This window comes from Suricata suricatta, chromosome 12 (genome assembly GCF_006229205.1).
Source record: "Suricata suricatta isolate VVHF042 chromosome 12, meerkat_22Aug2017_6uvM2_HiC, whole genome shotgun sequence".
NCBI lineage: Eukaryota > Metazoa > Chordata > Mammalia > Carnivora > Herpestidae > Suricata > Suricata suricatta.
The window spans coordinates 3,653,117-3,661,378 of NC_043711.1; the positions used below are offsets into that span (position 1 = coordinate 3,653,117).

At 61.0% G+C, this 8,262-nt stretch overlaps 1 long non-coding RNA gene across 1 annotated transcript; it reads right to left on the reverse strand.

The window, feature by feature from the left end:
- Positions 1 to 1,850: 1,850 nt before the first annotated feature.
- On the reverse strand, positions 1,851 to 5,255 carry LOC115273935. Its single transcript, XR_003901013.1, has 2 exons — positions 5,079 to 5,255; positions 1,851 to 4,409 (listed from the first exon to the last, which is right to left on the reverse strand). It is a non-coding gene; the product is annotated as an uncharacterized LOC115273935 (long non-coding RNA).
- Positions 5,256 to 8,262: the final 3,007 nt, after the last annotated feature.

Genomic DNA, 8,262 nt, shown 5'->3' on the forward strand with positions numbered 1-8,262 from the left:
CGGCGCCCCCCTCCCTTCCTCAATGCTGTGCGATCCAGCAGTGACCAGATGAGACCCCATCCCAGCTGTCACAGGCTAGTGGGAAAAATACACACTGAATAAGTAATAATATAAATAATTAATGCCACGAAGAAAAAGAACAGGATGGTGGAAGAATGCCAAACTGCGGGGACACGACTTGGGTGGGGCCTCCTCAAGGAAGTGACATTGAACCTGCAAATCAGAAGGGGAAAGGTGGCGAGAGGGTGCTGCCTACGGAGAACCGGCACATGCAAAGGCCCTGTGGCCACGAAGAGCTTCTCCCCCGTGGGACCCAGCAGCAGCGAGAGGCTGAGTGGCTCTGCAGCTCAGAGCACAAGGGTGAGGTCAGTGCCAAGTCAGGAGCCCTATAGAGCCAGGCCTGGAGCCCTCACGGTGAGGCCAGCAGCCTTCAGTGGGTGCCAGGGGCCATCAGTGGAAGAGACGGGCAGGTTTCTCTAATGTTCTGGGGGCTGGCAGCAAGCCTGCTTCCCCCCCAGGGGAGTCACGTGGTAGGCTGGGCAGGCGAGTCTGCGATTTTTTGTTTTGTTTCTTCTTACAACTGTTTTCCCCTTGGAGGAGTCTGTCAAACCCATTTGGGGGCGGGGATGAGTCACGGCCTGTAACGTGTGAGCTCCTTCCTCCGGCAGGCGGGGAAACCGAGGCCCAGAGAAGGACCAGGATTCCCAAGGTCCTTGGAGGACCGTGGGCTTAGCCCAGGGGCGGGGGCCCCGGGCCCCAGGAGCAGACCCCCGCCCCGGGGCCTGGCCTGTCTTCTGCTGGACCTCCCACCTCGCGAGAACCCACAGCTGGTGTTCGGTCACCGCCTTGTCCCCAGTGCGCCGGACACTGGAGGTGTTTAGTCAATGGTCGCGAGTCACCATCCCAGCAGCTTTGGAAAATGCCCCCGGGGTCATGCGTAGGGCATGAGAGAGGGTCCTTTCTGATAGGGGATATGAGAGACAGGAAGAGATAAACAGCCAGAGATGTGGAGAGAAAGGGAGACAGAGAGAGAGACAAAGATGGAAATGAACGGAGAGGCCCAGGTAGAGATATTTGAGGGAGATAGAGAAAATGAGACACAGGGAGGAAGAGCAGTGAAATGAGATGCAGAGATGGATGGACGGATGCATGGATGGGGAGGGAGAGCGAGAGAGAGAGAGAGAGAGAGAGAGAGAGAGAGAGGGAGAGAGAGGGAGTCAGGACCACACTAACCTGAATAGAAGACATTGTGTGAATTACAAAATGTTTTCTCCTCCTGGGCCCCTCTCGCCCCCCAGCTGGGTGCTTTTGTGCAGTGAGCAACCTGGCCCGCTGTCTGTGGCTGCTGGAGCAGGGTCTGTCCTGGTATCTCTAGCGGCCAGCATGAGCACACTCCGTATGTGCCCAGTGAACAAATGAGCAGAGTCAGAGAACCCCGAGACCTGGCTTGGAGTCATAGAGGGCGAGAGTGAGGCAGAGAGCTGACTCGGAGCCTGGGTGCTGGGAGTCTCTGGCTGGGAACCCCGCCCCCGGGTTTGCTTGCCGCCCAGGAAGCCCCTCCCCGGGAGCCTGGGGCCCCAGCAGGAGCGGCAGCCAGTCTCACCGAAACTCCTTGCAGCCCAGACTTGCTCCCTGGGTGGAGCCAGGAGCCTGACAGGGCCCGGGGCGGGCACGGGGGTGACCCGGCTTCCCCTGCTTTCACAGCCCAGAGAGGGGTGACCGAGGTGACCTGCTTGGGGTCAGCCAGAATAGGAGTCAAGGGAAACGGTGTTCCTGGGGAGGGCTGAGCTTGCACAAAGTCCTGGAGGGGGTGGGGGCCGAAAGAGACACTCAAGTTAGAGGAGGTGAACTTAACTTTGTTTTCACTTCTTTTATTCCTACGCACACAAAGACGGCCCTCCTTTCCCGCTCCTGACCCGGTGACGTGAGCCTGGGGCCCCAGGCATGATGCGTTGGGGGGGGGCACGCACCCCCTCCTGCCGTGCATCGAGCCGATCCCAGTGGGATCAGAGGCTGACCGGGAGCCCAGCGGAGCCCACGCAGAGGTGGGGCGTTCGTGCTAGGACCCTGAAAATGTAGGCATGCACCAGGTGGAATAGACGCGAAAGGGCATTCTGGGTAGAGAACGTGCACGTGCAGAGGTCTGGAGGTCTGTCATTCCCAGGCAGGTGCCAGAACGGAGCCCGAGCGGGCGGTGACCCTGCAGGCCTCACGGAGTCAGGGCTGGACCAAAGAGAGACCCGGGGTAACAGAAGCCCAGAGGGAAGTGGAGGCCCTTCTCGGAGGATCAGAAACGACTGCGTGGACAAGGGGGCATTGTCGCTGGGCCTTGCAGGGTGAATAGGAGTTTGCCAAACAGAGCCGATAGGGTGTGCGGACTGGGGGTAGCAGGAGAAAGGAGGGCTGGAGGGGTAGAATCAGCCATGTCAGGTTTCTCCAGGTCCACGGTCGCGGTGGCCTGCCACTCAAGGCCAAAAATCCCCAGGATGGTTTCCCTGGGCGCTGCCAAGCCCTGCCAGGCCCGGAGCCTCCTCGGGGTCCCCACGGCTGCAGCCACCGTCCTCCCTCCCTCTTGGGTCGCAGGCTCTGTCCATGTTAGTCCATGACGGCCCGCGATGGGGGCACCACTTCCTGCCTGTGGCTCTGGGACCCCAGGCCAGGCTTGTGCCTCCCCGGAGCTGTTTCCCCACCTGGAAACCGGGAACGCCGGAGCTGCTTTTGTTCTTCGTGTTCACCTTGGGACTGGGGGCCTCCCACAGACGGGGGACAAAAGTGTAACAGGAGGAAAGGGAAGGAGGGGGAGAAGGGGGAGAAGGGAAGGAAGGAAAGAAGGAGGGAAGGAAGAAAGGAAGGAAAGAGGGAAGGAGGGCAGGAAGGCAGGCACCGGGGGGGGGGGGAGAGGCTGTGAACCCCTCCTCCAGGCGGCGGACAGGTCCGCCATTACTATTTCAGAACACGCCTGGGCTGTCGAGGCTTAAGAAATGGGTGGTAATTTGCATGTGATTTGCATAGTGTTTGTTAAATGTCAAAAATGGCCTGAAATGCTCCCCCCCCACCCCCTACCCCTTCAGTCAAGAAGCAGGGACTCGGCGTGGGCAGGGACCCCGCAGTTCGGGGGCTGCTGGGGCAGCCGCCCCGGGAACGGTGACCTTGGACCCGGGCCTGTGAAGTGGGCCATACTCGCAGCCGCCAGCCCGTGGCAGCTAGGGTCTGCAGTGAGTCACGGCCGGGCAAGGGCGGGCCCAGACCGGGGCACGTAGTGGGGCTGAGGAGCAGAGCTGGGCGGCCACCGGAAGCCCCCCTCCCTGCCAGGCCCTGTGGGGCGTCCCCGGGCACCTGCCAGGCAGGTGAGTGTGGCTCAGTGACCGGCACACCCAAGCGAGGCAGGAGCGGGGGTCTGGCTGGGCTGGGGGCCAGGCCGTGGGGCATCGAGGTGCCCGGGCTTGGACTGGACGCGTGGGGGTCGGAGGGGCAGGTGAAACCTGGGTCACCCCCGCCCTCCCCTGCACCTTCAGAGCAGGTGAGCAGAGCCAGACAGGCCTGGCTCCATGGCGGGCACGCTTCCGGGCCCCCCCAGCACCCACCCCGGCGCCCGGGGCGCGTGGCCCCTCAGGCATCTGCACAGAGAACCCGGGAACACATGACGCGGCCCGGCCTTCTCCCCAGAGGGTCCTGTCCCGACACAGGGCCTGGAACGCCCCCTGATCACCGCCTGTGCCTCGTGGGTCCACCGGCCCAGCCCCCGGCCCAGCTCCACCCCTCCAACCAGAGCCCTTCAGGCCCAACAGGGAGGCCCCGTGTAGGGGACGAGGCAGTGGGATTTAGGGGAAGGAGGACACCGCCAGGGGCGTGGGCGCAGTGCTGGGGCTGTGGGAGAGGGCTGGGGTCCCCGTCTCCGCCTGGAGTCATTTGAGATCTCATCAGTAACTGGCCGCCCCCGTGCCGGGCTCTTCACAGTACACGGGCCTCGGAGGGGCCCCATGGAGGACACAGTGCTCACTGGCTGGTGAGGAGGGAATCCGAGAAGACTTCCTGGAGGAGGCCGCAGTCTCCGGTGAGCTGGAGTGGCAGAGATGCGCATGAAAGGTGCTTCAGGCAGGGGGCACAGCTGGGGCAGAGGTGTGGCAGAGACAATGTCCAGGGAGGAGGAGCGACGTCCTGGAGCGCCTCTCCTGTCCCCTCTGTGCGCCTCTTCGTGTCCTGCCCTGCAGCCGCCCACGGGAGCCTTCCACGATGGCAGCGAGGTCCCCACTGCAGACTGCACACCTGAGGCCCCCCGAGGGGAGCCACGGCCTCAGGGCACACCGGCTCCTCCCTGCCGCCTGGGCTGGAGCAGCAGCACTGGGCCTGCGGCAGGCGTGTCCAGGGCAGCGGCCCGTAGTTCACCACGCGCCCCCAGGAGCCCACGACTTGAAACAGCAGCAAGGAGGGAATAAAACAAGTTCAGTCCAGGCCCATGGAAAGGCGAAACCCCAGCTGTCTGGCCACCTTTCCTTCTTCCCTGTCCCAAACACCCCTGGCGTGGCCAGTGACACATGCAGCCATCTCCTCTTTCCTGCTGGCCCGGTGCCCTGGGGCAGAGAGACGACAGGACAGGGATGGCAGGAGCCTGGCTGTTTGGAGCCCCCTGGTGACTGACGTAGGAATTGCAGGCAAAGTGCAATTCAACCAATGGCCACTCTTTCTGTGTAAAAAGTGAGGGGGGGCGGGGGGGGGTCTCAGTGGGTTAAGCATCCAACTTCGGCTCAGCTCATGATCTCAGGGTTCATGAGTTCGAGCCTCGCGTCAGTCCAGTTCAGAGCTTCAGATTCTGTGTCTTCCTCTCTCTCTGCCCCTCACCCACTCACACTGTCTCTGTCTCTCTCAAAAATAAACATTTTAAAAAATAAAATAAAATAAAATAAAATTTAAGAAGCCCAGAGAGGAATGCTTTGCCCAGCAAGTTGGGACAACATCATTCCTGTTAGTTAGGGGCAACCAATGTTTGTTTAAAAGTAAGTGAGAAAGTAGGGCCCATGTCCTTACTCGGTGGGGGGAGGGGGTAAAAATCAGGAGGGTGTGGAGGGGGTGATAGTCACCAGAAGTGAGTCCCTTCTCCTCTCTGGGCCTCAGTCTCCACATCTGGGGTCTCTACAATCTGTAATGCCCTTTCCACATCAGAAGTTCTACAGACAGGAGCATCTGGCTGGTGCAGTTTGCAGAGCAGGCAATTCGTTACCTCAGAGCTGTGAGTCTGAGTCCCACATTGGGTGTAGGGGTTACTTAAAAATTAAAAAAAAAATCTTTCAGTACCTGGGGGCGCAGCCGGTTAAGCATCTGACTCTTGGGTTGGCTCAGGTCATGATCTCGTGGTTTTGTGAGTTCGAGCCCCACGTCGGGCTCTGCGGAGCCTGCTTGGGATTCTCTCTCTCCCTCCTTCCCTGCCCCTCCCTTGCTCATGCTCTCTTTCAAAATAAATAAACATAAATAAATAAATCTCCTTAAAAACCATATTAGAGACTTGCCCAGAGTGAAGTCGGGGCTCCCGAGCGGTGCCTCCGGCTCCCTCATCCAGCACCGCCAGCCCCCTCGGTCATGGCTCCAACTCCTCCAACTACCTGAAAGATGGGGACGGGAAGACGCATGTCACAGGCCACACGTGGCTTCCCCTTGGCGCTCAAGGCCGTGATCCGCTACACGGCCCGCCAATGCACCTTCAAGCACCCACCCAGGACTCACCTCCAGGCTTGAGACCCTCCCCTCCACCCCCGACGTCCAGCCACTGCTAGAACTCCTGGAAAATGTTCTAAGCAGCCCCTGGACAAATACTTATTGAGGACCTACTGTGTGCCAGGCACTGAACTGGAAACAGAGCAATGAGTAGGAGGGACAGTAGAGTGCTTGTAGGGTTTACAGTCTAGGGGAGGAGGCGAGGGGGAAAAATGGATGGAACAATAAGAAGTCAGCTGCTGATAAGTGCTGGGGGGGGAGTTAACGCAGGCGTGGGGGATGGGCCCCGTCAGCGGGACTCCATTTTTAACAGGGTCAACACGGAGGACTGCACTGTGAGGATATCCAAACAACGGACTGAAAGCGCTAAGGGAGGAAGGCAGGTGGAAAGCATTCCAGGCAGATGGAACAGCCAGTGCAAAGGCCCTGAGGCAGGACTCTGCCGAGAGCGTTAGGAAAACAGCGAGTTGGCTCTCTCCTAGTTCAGTCTCCCCCACCACTTACCTGGAACCCTGCGCTGGTCCCCAGGTTTCTGCCCTCAACCCCGCCCAGTCTGTCCTCCCTGCAGTGGCCACCAGAGGGCGCCTGTGAGCACCTGACTAGGGCCTCCTCTCCTCTGCCCACAGCCCTCCAGGGCTCCCACCTCCTCAGGGTAAAAACCCAAGTCCTCCGTGAGGTCCCCCAAGCCCCTCCATGAGCTGCCTCCATCCCTCCATGCCCACCCTTCCCTCTCTCCTCTCACTCACTCTGCTCCAGTCACACAGGCCTCCTCACTGTTCCTCAACACGCCAAGCCTGGTCCTGCCCCAGGGCCTTTGCACAAACTGTGCCCTCTGCTCAAACTATTCTTCGCCCACACATCCACTTGGTTCCGTCCCTCACCTCCATCAAGACTTTACTCAAACTGTCACCTCCTCAATGAAACTGTCCCTACAACCCTGTTTAAAATGACAACCCACCCGGGTGGCTCAGCGGGTTAAGTGCCAGACTTCAGCTCAGGTCATGGTCTCCCAGTTGGTGGGTTTGAGCCCCGCGTCGAGCTCTGCACTGACAGTGTGGAGCCTGTGCGGGATTCTCTCTCTCCCTCGCTCTGCCCCTCCCCCACCTGCACTTTCTCTCTCAAAAATAAACCTAAAAAGTAAAATAAAATAAAACAAAATGACAACCCTCGGCCCAGTCAGTTAACCCTCTGACTCCTGATTTTGGCTCAGGTTGTGATCTCACGGTTCAGGCGTTCAATCCCTGCGCTGGGCTCCACACTATCAGCACGGAGATTCCCTCTCTCTCTCTCTTGCCCCTCAGCCCCCCCCCCAAATAAATCAAATAAACATGTAAAACACAGCCCTCATCCCTCCACTCTCAAATCATCCCACCCCCGAGACGCTCCTTCCAGAGGAGCTGGGAAGCCGGCCCTCCCCCCAACCTTGAGCCTCCCGGACCGGTTTCTGAGGACTTGGTCTCAAAGCGTCACCCCGAGCTTGCAGATCAAACCGTAAAGGCCAAACCTGCAAGCGTGACCCCCATAAAGTACAGTGACGCGTCTGGCTCCCTGCCCGACCGACACTTCCAAGGTGGCATCCGGCCTGGGACCAGCCCTGCCCACCTCTACCGCCTCCTGGTCCCTCCGGCCACCTTTCCCAGAGCTGCCCCAGGCCTCTCCATGTGCTCTTCCCGGAAGCCCTGCTCTGCACACCCCTCCTTGGGCAGAGAGACACCCCTCACGGTCACCTTGGCCAGGGGACCTCTGGAAACCGCACATGGTCAGGCCAGAGTGCTGGCAAGAAGCATATGGACAGGCCTGTGGGGACGCGAGGGCTGGTGGGGGAGACGATGGGCAAAGAGACAGGGGGACAGAGAGACAGAGGGACACACAGACCAAAGCAGCAGAGACAGCAATGGGCAGAGGTAGGAGGCAGGAAGAATGACCGGAAGTGAAATAAACAGGGCCGGCGCCACTGAGGGAGGAAGAGACTGAGCCGGAAGGGGGCTAAGGAAGGGCGCAGGTCAGAGGGAGGGGGCAGAGCCATCGGGGAGGGGGGATCGGGGCGACCGGGCCGCTCTGTGCCTGCCTCCTGCCTTCTCCCGGCTGCTTCCCACAGTAGCCTGAGCTCAGGCCCCAGAGAGGCCCTAAGGCCCCATTCCGGGTCCCAGGCAAGGGCCCCCAGCCCGGCCCTGCCCCCTCCCCACCCGGGATCCCAGCCAGGCCTTGCCCCCCCTGGATCTTCCAGGCCCTGCCCCCTCCCCACCGGGACCCCAGCCCGATCCTCCTCCTCCGGCCCTGCCCCGCTCCCCTCCCGCCTCCCCGGACCCCCGCCCCGCCACCTGGGGTCGCTGACGAGCAGCAGCACGGAGCCGTCCTGCAGGCGCACGTCGCGCACCGTCTGGTGGTCGTCCAGCCGCCGCGCGTTGTAGTAGAAGGTGCGCTTCCACGAGCTCACGCCCTGGCCCACGAGCTGCGCGCGCAGGTCGCTGAGCGTGTCCCGCGGCCGCACGGTGAGCGGCAGCAGCAGCGCCTCGTCCGCCAGGTGCACCTTGATGTGGTAGCGCTGCCAGC